The following is a 20,129-nucleotide window of genomic DNA, read 5'->3' on the forward strand; positions in this document are numbered from 1 at the left end:
GAGAGGTCAGCCTTCCCCCTCCCTCCTCCCACCCACCCACCCCCCCCCCGCTCGCTTCCAGCCGGCCGGTGAGTGATTGCGGGTGGGGGGGAGGAAGAGGACGACGGCGGAGAGGCTGCTGCTGCTGCGCAAACAGAGACCGAGCGAGAGCGCGCGCGGCGACCAGCGACTGAGCAGGCCCAGCGCAGAGAGCCCGCCCGAGGAGGTGCGCACGTTCACCGGCCTTCCCCAACCGCTGCAGCGGGTGCGACAGAGGGAGAGAGATGTCGCCTTTCTGACGGGAGGCCGAGCGGCGCGGAGGCGGAGGCGGCGACACCCGCCTGAGCAGCAGGTACCGCTTGCGAAGAAGGAGGCCGGTGGGTGGCTAGGCAGGAGGAGCGAGCGAGCGAGCGAGGGCGGGTAGGCAGGCGGGCGGCGGGCCAGGCTTATAGGCCCGAGATGGTTGGACAGTTTTCTCGAAGCTACCAACATGAGTTTGACCAAACTGCGGGAGGCAGTGCAAGACAGGAGTGCCTGGCGTGCTATGGTCCATGGGGTCACGAAGAGTCGGACACGACTAAACAACTAAAAACAACAACAGAGCAATGTGGGCTGTGGCCATGTTTAAAAAGAGTGATGCTGTTCTTCAGTTTAGCAGTGGGAGCGAGGTGGTGTGGCTGATGCGGCCATGTTGGTTCCGGGCAATATAGAAAAAGCGCAAGCTTGGCCATGTTGGTTATGGGCGATGTGAGAGGAGGTGCGGTCATGTTTACTGTTGGCAGTAGCGCCGCGTATTGCCATAGTATATGTGGGCAAATGCAACAACAACCAAGTCTTCAAGATGCTATATGGACAAATCCCGCCCTTTCTTGGAAAAGCCACAAGGAGGCAGCAGAGAAACGTTTCCGCTGATTGGGACAGAGCTTGGTCAGGTTTAGCACGTGTTTAATTTTACTTTAGGGACCCAGGTGGCGCTGTGGTTAAACCACTGAGCCTAGGGCTTGCTGATCAGAAGGTCGGCGGTTCGAATCCCTGTGATGGGGTGAGCTCCCGTTGCTTGGTCCCAGCTCCTGCCAACCTAGCAGTTCGAAAGCATGTCAAAATGCAAGTAGATAAATAGGAACCGCTACAGCGGGAAGGTAAACGGCGTTTCCATGTGCTGCTCTGGTTTGCCAGAAATGGCTTTGTCATGCTGGCCACATGACCTGGAAGCTATACGCCGGCTCCCTCGGCCAGTAATGCGAGATGAGCGCGCAACCCCAGAGTCGGTCACGACTGGACCTAATGATCAGGGGTCCCTTTACCTTTACCTTAATTTCACTTTATTGTTGTTTTATTGTATTGTTATTTCTATTTTTGTATTTTCTTTATTTCTATTCTTTTTTAATGTTCGTTGTTTATGTTTGTGTAGAGGTGTGAGATGTCGTTATATATATAAAATCAATAAAAATTATTTATAAAAAAACTAAAAAAAACTGTTAAAACAAGTTGACGTCAAACTGATCAAAATAGAAATAAAACCTGCAGTCTCAAAACAAATACATTTAATAAAACCTCATGTTAAACTTAAGTTTTACAAAATCACAAAATCACACTGTTGTTATTATTATTACTGTTATTATCTCAATTTATTGCCCACTGTAATCCCAGGGACGATGATGATTTTACATGGATACACTTGGAAAAGACCTCATATTTGCTAATACCGGTACGAAGTCGTATTTGTTAACAGCAGTGCTGAGCTGGAAGCCACGTTTTGGAACCAACTCTATTGAGGAACCGGGTGCATTCTTAGGAAAGGGCACAGGAGGGCAGCAGAGAGCAAAGTCTGGAGGAGCCCCTTTGATCTTGACACTTTCATCCAGAGTTTTCTAAAACCTTGTTGTCCTATTCACATTCTGCAGAGATGGGAAAAGATGGACATAGAAAAACACCCTCTCTTTTAGACTTAGGGACCGAACACCCAAGCCCCGGGGGCCTCACAGCAGAATTAAAGCTGCCCCTTTTAATTGTTCCCTTAAAAAAAATCACCCCCTTCTTCTTTTTTAGTTACTGTATCAATAAGAAGCTCCCCAGGAGCTTCGGCAGAGATGCCTCCTACTGCCCTCATGTGGACTTACCTACTTACTACAAGTGTCTTAAAATCAAACCATGTTAATTTGCAGCCCAGGCTGTTGCACACAGAGGGTGCTTGTGGGGCATTTGGTTGGCCACGTAGAGAACAGGTTGTTATACCAGATCCAGCCTGATCCAGCAGCCACCATTTTCTTAGAATCGTAGAATCGTAGAGTTGGAAGAGACCACAAGGGACATCCAGTCCAACCCCCTGCCGAGCAGGAAACACCATCAAAGCATTCTTGACATATGCCTGTCAAGCCTCTGCTTAAAGACCTCCAAAGAAGGAGACTCCACCACACTCCTTGGTAGCAAATTCCACTGCCGAATAGCTCTTACTGTCAGGAAGTTCTTTCTAATGTTTAGGTGGAATCTTCTTTCTTGTAGTTTGAATCCATTGCTCCGTGTCTGCTTCTCTGAAGCAGCAGAAAACAACCTTTCTCCCTCCTCTATATGACATCCTTTTATATATTTGAACATGGCTATCATATCACCCCTTAACCTTCTCTTCTCCAGGCTAAACATACCCAGCTCCCTAAGCCGTTCCTCATAAGGCATCGTTTCCAGGCCTTTGACCATTTCTCTTTCTAAGTTCTCATTTCTAAGTTCTCATTTCTAAATTCTCTTTCTCTATATTGAAGACTCATCTATATATGTTGTTGCTTAGTCGTTTAGTCGTGTCTGACTCTTCGTGACCCCATGGACCATAGCACGCCAGGCACTCCTGTCTTGCACTGCCTCCCGCAGTTTGGTCAAACTCATGTTGGTAGCTTCGAGAACACTGTCCAACCATCTCGTCCTCTGTCTTCCCCTTCTCCTAGTGCCCTCAATCTTTCCCAACATCAGGGTCTTTTCCATCTATATATATATAAATGTAAACTGGGCATGTGGGTTACTATCCACTTTTCTCCAAAACCGCTTCACAGCTTGCATTCAAATTTGAACACTATGTCCAAAGTGAATGTCCGAAGGCTCTTATAAGGTTTTCAAAGACAGATGCCACACCTCCGCCAGGTCAACCCCCCCCCCCAAAAAAAACCCTGTTCCAGAACCATAGCGGCCAAGTCCCGGTTAGAAAACTACGGGATCAGCCGCGCTGGTACTGGAGGTCGCTTCTACGCATGTCCAGACATGCGTAGAAGCGACTTCCGGTGCCGGCACTGCCCGATTCCCGGTGCCCAGACATGGGCAGAGCGGCACTGGAAGAAATTTGGGGGAATTACGGGATATTTCGCCATTTGGGGTGACAGCGAAAAATGGCTTTAAAAACGGGGATTTCCCAGGGAAAACGGGAGACTTAGCAGCTATGTCCAGAATGCACCACTCAGCCAAAAGTGCATGCTGGGAAAAGAACAAGGTTGCAAACCAGCGCCCTCTAGTGGCAGATACACTGGTACTGCACCTATAAAACCTTCCCACTCAACAGCACCTTGGCTCCCGTTTACATACTAGGCTGAAGACTTGACAGACTAGGCCGAATGGCGGTACTGACTCGCCTGGGTGGGGGTTGGGGGGAGGAGGGGGTGGGATTGGTCAGGACACGGTGGGACCAGTCACAGGGATGAGCCAAGGGGGTGGGGGGAAGAGGGGACATGATACGTCATGGGTCGGGACAGGGTGGGGGGAATCACAGGGAAAAGCTGGTGGTGGGGGGAGGAGGGGTGGGATACGTCATGGATCGCTGCTGCTGCTCTGCCAGGGAGTGTTTGGGAGGACTGCTCTCCGTGAAGCCCACTTTCCACCTTGGGCTGGGGTGGGCCCCACACTCCACCACAGCTTTTAAGGCTCCTAGGAGGCCTGAAACAGTGCCGCTGCTGCTCTGCTTGTAATTTTGATGTGTTTGTAACTTTCATTGGTTTTGTTTTTTTATTTTTATTGTTTTGTTTGTTTTCTGTATTGGTTTTAATTTGATTTTAAGGGGAGGGGTCAGGGCTGCCTGGGAGTGGGTCCCAGCCAACAAAATGGCTGGGGCAGATTCCATAGGGGGGATGCACTGGGACAACCGATCTCAGTGATCATGGGTAGGAGGAGGAGTTACGCTAAGACCAGACAATGTCATTACCGAGGAGGCAGGTTTAGTCGTTGTCTGAGGACTATCCCTGCCTCCGGGTCTGGTCCTGACCGGATGGATACTTGAATCAGCAAGGGATACCCACACAACCTGAAGGTGTTGCTGTGCAATGCCAGGTCAATGATCCCTAAGACCACTGCTATCCATGACGATCGTGGATGGAGGACTTGACCTGGCATGTGTAACAGAGACTTGGTTGGATGAAGCAGATGGGCCTGTTCTTGCTGCTGCTTGCCCACCAGGTTTCTCTTACGCACAGCAACCCAGGCTTTGTGGGCGGGGAGGGGGGGTTTGCAGTGATTTTTAGGAAGTCATTAGTTTATACCAGGCATCCTATTGGGAAGACCCAGTTCTCTGAGTGCATGTTCTCTGAGTTGGGCAATAGGGACAGTACAGGATTCCTTTTGGTGTACCGACCTCTCCGCTGCACCAAGGATTCCCTGTCTGAGCTGCTTCAGGTTGTGGCGGATGTTCTCCTGGAGACACCTAGTTTGGTTGTCCTAGGGGATTTTAACATCCATGCCGACACAGCCTTACAAGGGGCCGCTCAGGACTTTGTGGAAAGCATGGCCTCCATGGGGCTGTCCCTGAATAAGTCTGGCCCAACTCATAGCCGCGGACATGCCTTGGACCTGGTGTTCACCTCTATGGAGGTTGGTGATCTGACACTAAGCAAAAGCGAAACTAAAGAAGTGCCATGGTCAGATCACTACCTGGTGCAACTGGACTTCTCCGCGACCCTTCCCCTCTGCAGGGAGGTGGGACCGATTCGGATGGTCCACCCCCGCCACCTAATGGATCCAAATGGTTTCCAGAGAGTGGTAGGGGATGCTTTATCCCATGTTGATGGCATTTCAGCCGATTCCCGAGCGGCCCGCTGGAATGTGGAGTTAACCAGGGCTATTGACTGCATGGAGCCCGGACAGCCCCATGGTTCTCCACGGATCTGAGGGCAATGAAACAATCGCTGAGACAGCTAGAGTTCCGGTGGCGGATAACTCATTCTGAAGCTGACCGGACACGCGTTAGAGCTCAATGTCGAGCCTACCAAGTGGCGGTAGCGACGGTGAAGAAGACTTTCTTCGCTGCCTCTATTGCATCTGCGGAAAACAGCAACAGGAGACTCTTTCAGGTGGTTCGCAATCTAGCGGAACCACCTGCTCCATCGGGGTCCAGTACGGGCCACATGATCTCCTGCAATGATTTTGCAAAGTTTTTTGCAGATAAAGTCGCTCAGATTCGGGAAGAGGTAGACTCCACCGTGGGAGCAGGGCCGGGGCGGGGGAGTTCTAGAGTCCTGTCTAGTCAAGTTGTGTGGGATCAATTCCAATCTGTTACCTCCGAGGATGTGGACAGGCTGCTTGGACAAGCGAAACCAACCACCTGTCTCCTTGATCATTGCCCATCCTGGCTTATAAAAGCTAGCCGAGAAGGGCTGGGTGATGGGCTTCGCGGGTTGGTGAATGCTTCTCTCTGTGAGGGAGCCTTCCCAGACCTGCTGAAAGAGGCGGTTATTAAACCCCTTCTTAAAAAAAACCTTCTTTAGATGCAGCCAATATGGCCAACTATTGCCCAGTCTCAAATCTTCCATTCCTGGGCAAGGTGATTGAGCGAGTGGTTGCTGAACAACTCCAGGCACGCCTGGAAGAAGCGGACCATTTGGATCCTTTCCAGTCAGGATTCAGGCCTCATCATGGGACTGAAACTGCCTTGGTCGCGCTGGTCTATGATCTCCGTCGGGCTAAGGACAAAGGTGAGAGCTGTTTCCTAGTCCTGCTGGATCTCTCATTCTGGATCTTTCCATTCAACCCCTATAGCCTTACCCAGACAATCCACAAAGAGGCTCATCTGTGAGGTTCTCAGGGCCGGCTCTAGGGCAAGGCTCGGTGGCACAATGCGCCAGGGTGCCGGGCTGCCAGGGGCGCTGTGTCAGTACGGCCGCGGCAGTCGCACGGCGCCCGTGGCACCCCCCAGCCGCCCTCCTGCCAGCTGCACCCTCGCGGCGCCCGGCACAGTCCACAGGTGTGCTGTGCCCGTATGCCCGCCAGCCAGACAGCAGTGCGGCGCCCTCTGATGTTCTGTGCACTGTGATCCTCCAGAGAAAATTAACCCAACCGCCTGATGGAGGGAAGGGAGGGGATGTGACCCCACCCTCCCCTCTTCCCCTGAGAACTCCTGCCCATCTTAATGAATCAAAATTAATTCCTCAGATGATTTGCCCGAGGAAGAGGAGAGGGTGAAGGAAGGCACCCGGAGGACTGGAAATGCAGGCGACTCCAAAGCTAAGCTGGAATCAGATGGTTTTCTCTTCATAGTGCATTTAGTGATTCTGTTCTGCTGTTTTGTGTGTTGAATCCCTAGGCAAAAACTGAAGCCTCCCAGCCTGCCATTTTGGGGCAGGCTGGGAAAACTGGTGCCCTTCCAGTTGTTGCTGACTACGCATCCCATCAGCCAGCGTGGCAGCTGCAGTCCATCAACAGATGGCAATGCCTCTACTTTGGAACTCCCTGCCTCTTGACAGCAGCTGGTCACCTTCTCTGTACTCTCTTCGCTGGTCACCAAAAACATTTCATCCTGTCCAGATGTTTAGAGAGCTGGTGCAAGTTCTGCTCTGCTTTCACCCGCTTGCTATTTGAGCTGCTGGAGGTCTTACATTATTCTTGTTAATTCTTCTTTTGGGTAATGTTCTTGTTTCTAAATCCTTTTCATAAGCCTCTCCTGTTTTACGGTTTGTTGGTTTTTTAATGAGCAAGCAGAGTATACATTTTACGGAATGAAGGAATGAATGCGACTGGGCTCTGACTCCCAGCCATTGCCCCTGACCCCGGAGGGTGCTGGCTGCAGGGGCTGATGGGAGCTGGAGCCCAGCGACACCTGCAAGGGTGGCCCTGGGTGCTCGCCATCCCTCGCTCAGGTGGGCCTCCTAGGTTTCTGACCCAGCAAGGCAGCAGCCTACAGCAATGGGGGTGCAGGTCTTTTGGGGGACGGAGAGCCTTGGCTGTTGTGCTATGCAAAGAAATGGAAATGGGCTTGGTTCGAACTTAAGAAGAGCTTGCTGGATCAGGCCGATGACCCTTCTTGTCCAGCGTCCTTCTCTCACAGAGGCCAACCAGATGTCAGTGAGATGCCCACAAACAGGATCCAAACACAAGAGCCCTCTCCCGTCCTGCGGTTTTCCGCAACTGGTCTTCGGAAGCATTGCCCCTTCCGACTGTGGAGGCAGAGCAGAGCCAGGGTTACCAGTAGCCACTGAGAAGCCTTACCCTCCACAAATCTGCCCAATGCTCTTCTAAAGCTGTCCGAATTGGTGGTCGCTTCTGCCTCCAGTGGGAGGGAGTTCCACAGTTTACCTATGTCCTGGCACCTCCCTTGGGGAGCAGCAGTTGTGGTGTGTCCTGCCCGGGGCCCGAGTGACGTTCAAAGGTTCAGCGATTTGTTGCTTTCTCAGTAAACAGTTTATTGCCTTTGTAATTACGGTGATTAAGCGCCTGCCCGGCGGTGGCAGGCTGCTTTTTCTGGTGGGGCAAGCGAGTTCCCTGCCACAACAAAGGGTGGGTTGCTTTCTGCCCCCCCCCCCATTCCATTGCCCTCCTACTTTCTCCCAAATCCTGGCATGCCCTCCTGGTGGTTGTGTTATTGTGGGTGAGGAGTTGTTTAAGATTGGGTGGCTGTCTGTAGGCAATGAAAGGTCTTCCTCCCAGAGCTTGAGAAAGGGAGCTGTCATTGTCCAGGAGAGGCTGTAGATCTCTGATGATGCGTTGTACTGTTTTAACTTGGGAGCTGTATGTGATTACTAGTGGTGTTCTGTTATTTTCTTTTTTGGGTCTGTCTTGCAGCAAGTTCTCTCTGGGTATCAGTCTGGCTCTGTTGATCTGTTGTTTAACTTCATCAGGTGGATATTTTAGTTCTAAAAAGGTTTGCTGTTGATCTCTTAGGTGAGAGTCTCTGCCTATAGAGTTGATGACAGTTAATGACTGTTAAATAGTCCTGATAGTTTTAATGGGGCCATCAAACATACCATCTCAGGACTATTTAATTGCTCATCGTCTAACATTGTGCATGCCATCAAATGCCAACGGTGCCCTTCAGCTCTCTATATTGGACAAACAGGCCAAACCCTACGCCAGGCATCCCCAAACTTCGGCCCTCCAGATGTTTTGGACTACAATTCCCATCTTCCCCGACCACTGGTCCTGTTAGCTTGGGATCATGGGAGTTGTAGGCCAAAACATCAGGAGGGCCGCAGTTTGGGGATGCCTGCCCTACGCCAAAGGATAAATGGACATAAATCTGACATCAGGAATCACAAGACAGAGAAACCAGGACATTCTATACAAGATCTCAAAGTACCCTAGCTGTTTTATTACAGAAAAACTTCAGAAACAGACTGGAAAGAGAAGTTGCTGAATTGCAACTCATCACCAAGCTTAAAAACATGGAGAGACCTGGTCTGAATAAGGACACTGGATTCATATCTCATTATACACGATAAAGCTTTCTTTAGCACCTCAGCCCTTGCTTTTTCCTGCAAGACCAATTGCAGTTGTTAACAGTCATCAACAGGTTTACCACTCCTATCAGCCAATCACCCATTCCCACCACGCTTCTGAGTAATACCCCTCCACACCCTCTGACTATACATAAGGGTCTGGTGACTTCTGCTTCAGTGTATCTGAAGAAGTGTGCATGCACACAAAAGCTCATACCCATGACAAACTTAGTTGGTCTCTAAGGTGCTACTGAATGGATTTTTTATTTTGTATTGTCATAATTAGATCACTGGAAAGGATAAATAATTGTCGCTCTCCAATCTTATTATCAAACGAGTGTCGCGGTCACTCTGACCTGCACATCACCCCCAGACGTTTGGCGGTCTATTGGTGATGTGCCAACGACAAAATAAATACCTCCTCAATACACCACAGACCAGGATAAGGTAAAATAAAACAAAGTTGCTTTATTGTGTGTTCATAAGCTTAATGGTTGCAGTACAAATCTTAGGTTGTTTCAAATTTCAGATGGTTCCTATACCGGCCTATTACCTCTCATTATAAATTACCAGCCTATTACCGCTAAAATCAACTAAAGAAATATTTGTAAATAATCTCTCAACTCTGTATCCTGTCTGACTAAAATCACCACCTATTCTCCACCTCAATATATTAAACCAGCTCTCTCTGCAACTAACCCATCAACTCCAACTCCCTTCAACTCCTCTTATCTTTATCTCCCCCCCCCCTCCTGTCTGCCTGCTTCCCCTTATATATCCCTGCTTCTGCCTGGAGAGCTCCCATTGGCCGTTTACCTCACTGGCAACTTAACTCTTTCTAAGCCCCTAGAGGTGAAACGCCACAACGAGCCTCACTGAAAAAATATTTCCTGGTGCCTTGATCTGTGTCAGAGAACACAGCAGAATATAATCAGCACTAAATGGTGTCCTTCAATTATGTCTAAACATAATAAATGTTGCCTCTCCTTTTCTCTCAACCTCTCCCAAATGGGAACCTCTATTGCACCAACCATAAAGAAACCAGCCTTCAGCAAGAAGAGACAATCCTCACCGGCCTGGTCATAGGCCGGGTTAGTAAGGGTTAACAAAATAGAACAGTTAGAACCCAAGGGCTCTGACTGGGTATAAAAACCCCACCCCTGGAGGCAGTTGGGAGTCGGTTGGTCAGGTCAGGTAGTCAGTTGGTCATTAGTTGAGAGTTAGAGATAGAGCTGGTTTAAATACTGAGGGGAGGCATAGGTGGTGAGTTATTGAGAAGTCAGGATAGAGAGTTTGAGTGCTTTTATTTACAGAAACATTTAGTTGACTTTAGCGGTATTAGGCCGGTAATATTTATAATTAGTGGTAATGGGCCGTGTGAGGATGGGTCCCACTCTCTCTTACTATCAATGCGACACAGGAATTCCGAGGGGAAAACACCACCCTCTTCTCCTGTCGCCTCAAAAATAAACCCCTTTTACTTATGGGGTTCCTTAGTAAGGAGAACCTTCCAGCTTACGTGGCCTGGTACCTTAAGAAACTCTAGGCTGTCCGATGGAATAACCTCTTGCCTACAGTAAAGGGTCTCCCTCAGTTTGATTCCCCACTGTAAAAGTTTGCCCTTTTCACTCTGGCAACTTCTTGGCGCCTCAGGTTACCCTACTAAGCCTACTCCATTTAACTCCAGGACACAAACTGCCACCTCCCTGCCTGAGGTGAGTTTTGCCCTCTCTTGAGCCACCACGGCTGTGAGTCCTGATACCTCGCTGGAATAATAAAGACGAACCTTTTTGGCAAAACAGAGATGAAGTTTTATTGTCTTAAAAGCATAAGTGTTTCTTTAACGTGTCATGTATTTATCTGCCTTGTTTCAGTTGTACAAAAAAAAACTCAGTCAAACATTTAACTTCAAGTTTTCCTAAATCTTATCTAAATTCCCAGTCTCCTGACCTCTCCACTTTCTTCATATATCACCTCACACCCTCCTCCCTCTCCCTAACTGACCAAACCGACACTCCCTCCTTTTGAACCGGGCACAGTCCCGCCCCCATCAGAATTCTATGTCAGTCAGGCTGGAGGTGGATTAACTCTTTGCCAGCCAGGTAGGAATAAACATTTCAAAACTGCGTCAATTTGTCACAGGCCGGTATAGGAAACATCTGTTATTTGGAACATTAAAGAATATTACTGAAACCATTACGCTTATGTGCTTATAATAAAGCAACATATTTTTATTTCAAACAACATCCTGGTCTGAAGTGATTAACAAGTGCCAGTTAGAATACTGGTTGGTGGCAGCAGGTATTCCACTTGTCGTTGGCACAGTCATCAATAGACCGTTAAACGTCCGGAGATGCTGCAGGACAGGGTGACTGCGACACTCAGGATTGCAACAAATTCCTATTACACTCAGGTTCTTGGAGGGACAGTCTGGGAATCTTACAGGTGAGTCAACTTTTTGATAGGGTGGAGCTAGGAGATTGCTTGGGAATGTTCTTGCCAAAGTCTTCAGGGGTACTATATAAGCAGCCCTGCAGCTCATGTGAGATTCACACTCGGTCTTAACATGTGGGCCACCTTTCTCTTTGTGGGACTCCTTTGGGGGGCCAGCCTGCCACTTACTTCTTCCCGGGCTGCTACAGGTGAGTTTGCTTCTCTTTCCTTCCTCTTTGCAGCCTTCTTGTGCATTGTGCCTGAAATCTGGGCATCTCGAATCACCCTTGGACACAGAGAAATAACAACCCTTTCCTGCTTATTTGACAGCAGTAAATATAATACTGCTGGGTCAGATCCCTTGTATCCAAAATGAATACCTCTTTATTAATATTTGTAAGCACCTGTTTCTGTGTGCTGAGATCTTGGTAGGTTTAAGTGATAGCAGAGATATTCTTTTTATTGGGGTAGGGAAGGCAGGGCTCTCAGCTGAAATTATTAAGCTGAGATTCCTGCATTGCTGAGGAAGGTTCTATCAGGGAGGTTCTCTCTATACAGAGAGGGCAGCTATCATATACCCTTGACCAAAGAATGGTATATTCCATCTGTCTGGGATGGTGTAAAGAAATGTAACTTGAGGGTGAGGCATGCTCCTTCGAAGAGGGCCGGCCTTAGAATTGCACACAAGTGTCCTTAACATGTTCCAAAGCTGAGGCGCGTGATGATTTAAAATGTTGGCTGAGGCATGTTCATTGTGCTTGCCTGCCTTTAAAATGTCCTGAAGTGACCTGCATCAGGTGCCCCCCAAAAATGATAAATAATAATAATAATAATAATAATTTATTATTTATACCCCGCCCATCTGGCCGGGTTCCCCCAGCCACTCTGGGCGGCTTCCAAAAAACAGAAATTCTAAAATACAGAAATCCATCAAACATTAAAAGCTTCCCTAAACAGGGCTGCCTTGAGATGCCTTCTAAAGGTCTGGTAATTGTTCTCTTTGAATTACTGTTGTAAATGTTTATTGTTGAAAAGTAATGTTGCTGTGCAGTTTGCATGCCTTTAAAGTGCACTTGACAAAGAGTTTTGCACACACAAAACTGGGTGTCTGGATCTTTTTCCTAGGCTCCGGAGCGAATTAATCTGTTTCCACTGCATTCCTATGCGAAACCGCTTTCCGACTTACAAACTTTTCGACCTACGAATGTGCATTCGGAACGGATTAAGTTCGTAAGTCGAGGGACCACTGTATAGCATTGGAATTGACATTCATATCTATGTACAGTTGGAGGTATCCTTGGCCTTTTGTTCTCATGAAGATACAGATTGTATCACCTTCTAAATCTGGCCTGTGGACGGTCCGGGAATCAGCGTGTTTTTACATGAGTAGAATGTGTCCTTTTATTTTAAATGCATCTCTGGGTTATTTGTGGGGCTTGGGAATTTGTTCATTTCCCCTCCCCCAAAATAATCTAGCCCCCCCCCCACAAGGTCTGAGGGACAGTGGACCGGCCCACTGCTGAAAAAGATTGCTGACCCCTGTGTAAGACAACCCAAAAAACAGGATCGCATGTGTTTGCATGGCTGGTTGTAAAATAGACAGTAGAAAAGGATATGTTCTACAGTGTCCGGCACATTCAAAGAACATCCGCAATGCCTATCATTTCAGGGGATTTTAAATATCCACCCTTGACAAAAGCTGAGGGGAAATATTCAGTCAGGCTAATATACAGTCATACCTCGGTTTGCGTTCGCTGCTGTTTGAGAACTTTCGGTTTAAGAACCTGAAAGTGTTTACTTCCGGGTTCTCCCGCACGCGCATGCGCAGAAGCGTTCTGCACGCTTCACGCGTGGGCAGAAGCACCGCTTGGATTAAGTACTTTTTGGCGTGTGAATGGCATCCCAGAACCAATTAAGTACTTAATCCAAGGTACCACTGTAAAGGTCCTGCATTGGACTGGAATTATTAAATTTGAGATTAATTATTAAATTATTGAATTATTGAATTTGAGATTAATCCACTCCCTGCTTTTTTCCAGAACCCACCCACTGCCTCAACCAAGTGATCACATCATGAGGTATCTGTGAGTTTGCTCACTTTTATTCAACCTTAGGCCAAACATGGATACATGGAAATTATTTAATCTGGGATAGGCTGAAGAGGAAGGGGTTTGCATCATTTTTTGCCATGGGATTTCTCCTCAGGCCTCCGGGTGAGCTTCATGGTTCCTGCTGTAAAGGTGAACCTACAGGAGTATGAAGAAGTGTGCATGCACACGAAAGCTCATCCTATATAATAATGTCCAAGTTGTCCCTGCGTCCAGTTGTCCCGTGTGTCCCTGAGGTACTGCGCATGTGCCCCAGGGATACAGGGATTGGACAGCAGAGACTGCCCGCGCGCACTCTCCCCCCCCCTCTGCCTCCTCCAACCGCCGCTCCCGCCGGACACCGCCTCACTGCAGGGCACGTCAGGGAAGCGAGGGTGGAGGCCGGCGAAGGCCTCCTCACAACCCTCCCTGGCCCGTGAGAGGAGCGGCGGTTGGAGGAGGCAGGGGGGGGAGAGTGCACGTGTCCTTCCTGTCGGCGGCTGGGGGAGAGGAAGGAAGGAGAAAGCGCTCCTCCGTTCCTGTCCCCCTGCCGCCGACAGCAAGGACGGGTCCCAGGGTTCGGAGAAGCGCTGCGCAAGCGCTTCTCCGAACCCTGGGATGTCTGCTTCCTGTCGGCGGCTGCCTGCAGGAGAGGAACGGAGGAGGAGAAAGCAGCGCTTTCTCCTCCTCCGTTCCTGTCCCCCTGCCGCCGACAGCAAGGACAGGTCCCAGGGTTCAGAGAAGCGCTGTGCAAGCGCTTCTCCGAACTCTGGGATGTCTGCTTCCTGTCGGCGGCTGCGGGAGAGGAACGGAGGAGGAGAAAGCAGCGCTTTCTCCTCCTCCGTTCCTGTCCCCCTGCCGCCGACAGCAAGGACAGGTCCCAGGGTTCAGAGAAGCGCTGTGCAAGCGCTTCTCCGAACTCTGGGATGTCTGCTTCCTGTCGGCGGCTGCGGGAGAGGAACGGAGGAGGAGAAAGCAGCGCTTTCTCCTCCTCCGTTCCTGTCCCCCTGCCGCCGACAGCAAGGACAGGTCCCAGGGTTCAGAGAAGCGCTGTGCAAGCGCTTCTCCGAACTCTGGGGTGTCTGCTTCCTGTCGGCGGCTGCGGGAGAGGAACGGAGGAGGAGAAAGCAGCGCTTTCTCCTCCTCCGTTCCTGTCCCCCTGCCGCCGACAGCAAGGACAGGTCCCAGGGTTCGGAGAAGCGCTGCGCAAGCGCTTCTCCGAACCCCAGGATTCTAGCGCCCGTTATTAAACGGGCTGAAAACCACTAGTCCTATATAATAAAGTCCCTGTGTCCAGTCCCTGTGTTCCTGGGTTTGCGCTACTGCGCATGTGCCCCACGGACACAGGGACTGGACGCAGAGACTGGACGCCCACAGAGCCCCATCCCCGCGCACTCCCCGTCCCCGCGCACTCACTCGCGCCCTCGAGCCGGAGGGGGCAGAATGCGGTTCTCTCTCCCTCCACGGCTTCCCCTCCAATCCACCGTTCTGCACCTCTCCTCCCGACTAGCGGCGCGAGGGGAAGAGGGAAAGGGACCGCGAGGGATTGTGACGCGAGCGCGCGATGGAGCCACCATTCCCCACCCCCACCCCATCTCCGTTCCCCACCCCCACCCCATCGCCGCAATCCAACCCCTCCCCCCACCCGTAAAAAGAATTAGGCAAGGCGGGCTCGGCTCTGGGTGGGTTGGGAAAGGCAGGCAGGCGGGAGGGCCTGTCACCTGGCTGAAGGCCATGAGGGAATCCTTGCTGCTGCCCTTCAAGACTCAGGTTTTCACATGGAGATCTTCAACAAGAGCATTCTTCATCCACTGGATAGAAACTTCACTTGTACTGACCCCTATGACCAGGCCGGTGAGGATTGTCTGTTCTTGTTGAAGGCTGGTTTCTTCATAGTTGGTGCAATAGAGCTTCCCATTTGGGAGAGGTTGAGAGAAAAGGAGAGGCAACAGTTATTATGTTTAGACATAATTAAAGGACACCATTTAGGACACCATTTAGTGCTGATTATATTATGCTGGATTCTATGGCAAACATTTTCAATCTGTACAGCATAGCTGTCAATTTCCGGATTGGAAAATAAGGGATCAGCAGCCTCACCCAGCGGCGCGGCACCGGAAATCAGTTCTGCACATGTCCAGACATGCACAGAAGCAACTTCCAGTGCTGGGCTGCTTGTGTCCGCATGTCTGGGCACTGGAAATCGCTTCCGGCAGCACTCAGCAATTGAGCGCGAGCGGCAGCCGCCGAGCGAGGCGTTTTACCGGGCGGTGGCTGGATGCTCGCTCATGGGTGGGGGGGAGGCGCCGAGTGGAACCTCCCTGTCCAGCAGGGAGGGAGAGGAGCTGCTTCCTTTCAAATCCAGGACATTTACGGGTATTTTAGAATCCGGGGTTGCAGCGGGAAACGGATTTAAATTCAGGGGTTTCCCGCCAAAAACGGGAGGGTTGACAGCTATGCTGTACAGTAGACCGGGGGGGGGGGGTAAATCCTCCAGGACAACCTTAAAGAGTAAAAGGGATTTAGCTGAAGTCCTTGTGTGTGTGGACCTGAGTAGGACGATCTGTGGCACATACATGGGGCTTCCTTGAGCTGGATGAGGACACAGTGGGATAGAGGAGATTCCAGGAATGTTTACACAGCTCCCTTTCCCAACATATGTACAGAAAGTGCCCAGCACACACAGAATCCCAGCCTTTCCTTAGAAGGTATTGCTATGTTCAATTTGCTGCATAGGTTGGGTTTGAAAACCAAGGATAGCTTTAAAAAACCTCCCATATCCCATGAAAGAATCTCTGCACACTTGCTCCTGAAGCAGCTACCTAGGTACGTAGCTCCTTAAATGTGTGGACTTGGCCACCAGGGCAGGGATATAAAAATCTGCCCCCAACAGAACTGCACCACCTTTTCATCTATGCACCACCCTATGCTGGGTAAACATGATCAACAGGCAGATGAAGGTTAGAAGGCTCTTTGGCTGGAGGTGGGAATGCTTTTTAATGGAGGTGGAAATTATTGTGGGAGACACCTTGGCCCCTGCAGGGGGGCACATTCTTTCCTTTCCTTCTCCCATTGTTACCTTCTGATAAAACCATGCATTTAATATTGTTCAAGCACTGTGAAAACCTTTATGCAGAGATAAGAGGAGAATGACTGTTCAGACCTCCACCAGACTGATTGTAGTTTCAACTTGTGCCTTTAGCCAATACCAGCACCGATATCATGGCAACTGGTGGGAAAAGTCTCATCTCAACAGGTCATAATGGAAAGCAGAAATAAATTTCTGAGTTAAGGAGGAAAGCAGTTTTGAAATGGTCCGTCCCTGAGAGGATTTATGATTTTCTTCTGGAGTGGAAATTAAAGGACGAACAAACCAAATCTGTCATGATCAAATGGGCTATAGACTTGGGACACAATATTGATTATGCAGAATGGCTTAAATTGTGGAATGTAAGAACTAAATTTACAGCCTGTACATCACTGAAAGAAAACATCTATAAGATGATGTACAGGTGGTACATTACTCCAATGAAACTATCAAAAATGTTTAAGACTGGAGATAAAAAAATGTTGGAAATGTGGAACGAAAGAGGGAGACTTCATTCATATGTGGTGGTACTACGAAAAGGTGAAGGGTTATTGGGAGACCATATATAACGAAATAAAAAAGATTCTAAGATATACAATAAAGAAAAAGCCAGAGGCCTTCCTGTTAGGAATGGTGGGTGATGATTTGGGGAAAAAATGACGTAAAGTTATTTTTATATGCAACAACAGGTGCAAGAATAATCTTAGCCCAGGTTTGGAAACAAGATCAAATTCCAATAATAACGGACTGGCGTAATAAGATGGTGGATATACATGGGTATAGCTAGATTAACATCCAAAATCAGACAACAAGATAACGAATCGTATGAGAGAGAATGGGGAAAATTTGTGAAATACATGGACAGGATGGTAAAAATCTAAATCAGCATAATGAAAACAATCTCATAATTAATCATAAATTTCTTTATTGGTTTTAAGGAAGAACAACAAATTCAATGTATGACAAAATAAGACAAGTAGACAAATTTATGGGATATATGAGTTGAAATGGCAGAAGCTTGAATATAGAAATTTGAAATGATGGTGAAGATATTGATAACAGTGGACCTATGACTCTAAGCGTAAAGAAAGGTGAACTGCATAAGCTTAAATTAAGACTATAAAAAAAGGCGAGTGAAGGTAGGGTGGAAGTCAATTTTTAATGTTTATATCAATAAGTGTTATGTAAAAATTTGTGTGTGTTGTAGTGGTTGTTGTTGTTGTTTTCTTTTTCTTCTTTCTTTATTTCTTTTGTTTCTCCTTTTTCATCTGGAACCATAAACAAAATGAAAGAAAATGTTGTATATTAAAAAGGTAACGTAAATATTGTTTATTGGATATTTAAATTAAATAAATACCATTTCAATCCCTGAGAGGATCTTAAACAATCTGGAAACATTCATCCCACTCCCAAACCATGCTTATCAAAGGAAAACAAAGTGTCGAGAGCTTTTACCTTTGGATTCCTTTACTTCTGTTTGGGACCCAGGAAGGGATACTTGACAGGTGAACGATGTATGCGGCGCAATGTCTGATGCCGAAAGGCTGAGGAATGATCCGGTACCATTGCGTGCACTTAAGATGCCAGAGGTGTTACCTGATTGGCCACCTGCCAGACTCACATTTTTCATGCCTTCAGGGACAGAGCCAGAGATTGTGCACACCAATGTTGCACCTAAGGGAACAAAATAGACAGACAGACAGATGTAATTCCTGGTTTTTTAATGACTTTTATTATATGGCTTTACAGTCTTTATGTTGCTTAGTGCACTGCACTGTTTAAGATTTTTTTGGGGGGGAAATATAAAGCAGCTAAGAAATGATTTAAAAATCAGCAAATGAATGAATGAATAAATAAATGCCATAGGTTAAGACCTCTGCTTTTCATCACAGTCCTTCATGAGTTTCTTTTGTCTGCCATCCGTTCTTGTCTACACCCCAGTGATTCTCCTTCTCTCTGACCCTCTTTCACATGCATATTTTCTTTTCATAGAATCATAGAATTCTAGAGTTGGAAGGGACCCCAATGCTCATCTAGTCCAACCCCCTGTAATGCTTACTTATTTCACGAAACCTGGCAACACAACCAGTATTTTATACTGCCAGCCAACACCCCATATTCCATCGTGTGTGTTCCTTGTTCTGCACAGATCGTCTCATATTTGATTGAACTTGGGAGCTTCAGGAGACGCCTCAAGATGGATGTGAGGCTGATCCAGCTGAGACACCTGTCACCCCATTGATTGCCATGGCTGATCTGGCTGTCTAGGCGGGTGTCGCTTCCCTCCCTCCCTCCCTCCCTGCTCCATGTGTGTCCCTCCCAAAGCTGCACACTCAGTGGAAGAGGACGACCATCCCAGACAGATGGAATATACAATTCTTCGGTCAAGGGTATATGATAGCTGCCCTCTCTGTATAGAGAGAACCTCCCTGATAGAACCTTCCTCAGCAATGCAGGAATCTCAGCTTAATAATTTCAGCTGAGAGCCCTGCCTTCCCTACCCCAATAAAAAGAATATCTCTGCTATCACTTAAACCTACCAAGATCTCAGCACACAGAAACAGGTGCTTACAAATATTAATAAAGAGGTATTCGTTTTGGATACAAGGGATCTGACCCAGCAGTATCATATTTACTGCTGTCAAATAAGCAGGAAAGGGTTGTTATTTCTCTGTGTCCAAGGGTGATTCGAGATGCCCAGATTTCAGGCACAATGCACGAGAAGGCTGCAAAGAGGAAGGAAAGAGAAGCAAACTCACCTTTAGCAGCCTGGGAAGAAGTCAGTGGCAGGCTGGCCCCCCAAAGGAGTCCCACAAAGAGAAAGGTGGACCACATGTTAAGACCGAGTGTGAATCTCACATGGGCTGCAGGGCTGCTTATATAGTACCCCTGAAGACTTTGGCAAGAAACATTCCCAAGCAATCTCCTAGCTCCACCCTATCGAAAAGTTGACTCACTGTAAGATTCCCAGGCAGTCCTTTCAGGAACCTGGAATTTGTTGCTATCCTGAGTAAGTGGAAGAATGATGCCATCAAAGTCCAGAATGGAGTCCCTAAGGCGGTTGGATGGCGTTCTGTACACCTCATTTCGGCAACTCCTGCAGTTAAGCTGGAGCCAAATGTACTGTTTTGCTTTACTTTTGACTTTAAGAGCAAGGCCGTTCTGGGTAAACATAGGAATGTCTTTGTTGATGCTGCAAACAAACTAACAGGGTGACTTCTCCGGAAATAAACGGCGAAGTACCTTATTACTCACTTAAGTGCAAATTTAAGATACTAGAAAATGCAAAGGAAGACAATGGGCCTTGATTTTTATTAGTCCCCTCATTGCTTTCCTTTTGATGAAGGGCTTGGAGAACACATGGAGGTTTTTAAATGCTGGTAAACAGGTGGCTCGGTGGGTTAAACCACTGAGCCTAGGGCTTGCTGATCAGAAATTCAGCGGTTCAAATCCCTGTGAGCTCCCGTTGCTCGGTCCCGGCTCCTGCCAACCTAGCAGTTCGAAAGCACATCAAAATGCAAGTAGATAAATAGGAACCGCTACAGCGGGAAGGTAAACGGCGTTTCCGTGTCCTGCTCTGGTTCGCCAGAAGTGGCTTTGTCATGCTGCCCACATGACCTGGAAGCTATACGCCGGCTCCGTTGGCCAATAATGCGAGATGAGCGTGCAACCCCAGAGTCGGTCACGACTGGACCTAGTGGTCATGGGTCCCTTTACCTTTACCTAAAACTGGTGTACGTGCGAGGTGTGCTGCCCTTTCCTTCCACATGCAGGTCTTGTGGCCAATGTTTGAAGATCATTGTCAATTGGCAACTGGCAAAGAATCAGATGATCCTTGGAGTGTACATTGCCTTTTGCTTCGCTGTG

General features: G+C 48.4%; 1 long non-coding RNA gene across 2 annotated transcripts in view; it reads left to right on the top strand.

Annotated features, from left to right (window-relative positions):
* Positions 1 to 45: 45 nt before the first annotated feature.
* The window catches only part of LOC148684136 (uncharacterized), a 38,480-nt gene continuing 18,396 nt past the window's right edge, over positions 46 to 20,129 (top strand). The window contains exons 1-2 of one of the 2 annotated variants that reach the window (XR_015946696.1): positions 46 to 331; positions 13,127 to 13,165. This is a non-coding gene — a long non-coding RNA (uncharacterized LOC148684136). The remainder of the gene's footprint in view (positions 332 to 13,126; positions 13,166 to 20,129) is intronic. The other variant, XR_015946695.1, reaches the window with a different exon arrangement.

Source organism: Zootoca vivipara, chromosome 12 (assembly GCF_965207765.1).
Source record: "Zootoca vivipara chromosome 12, rZooViv2.hap1.1, whole genome shotgun sequence".
NCBI classification, from domain to species: Eukaryota; Metazoa; Chordata; class Lepidosauria; order Squamata; family Lacertidae; genus Zootoca; species Zootoca vivipara.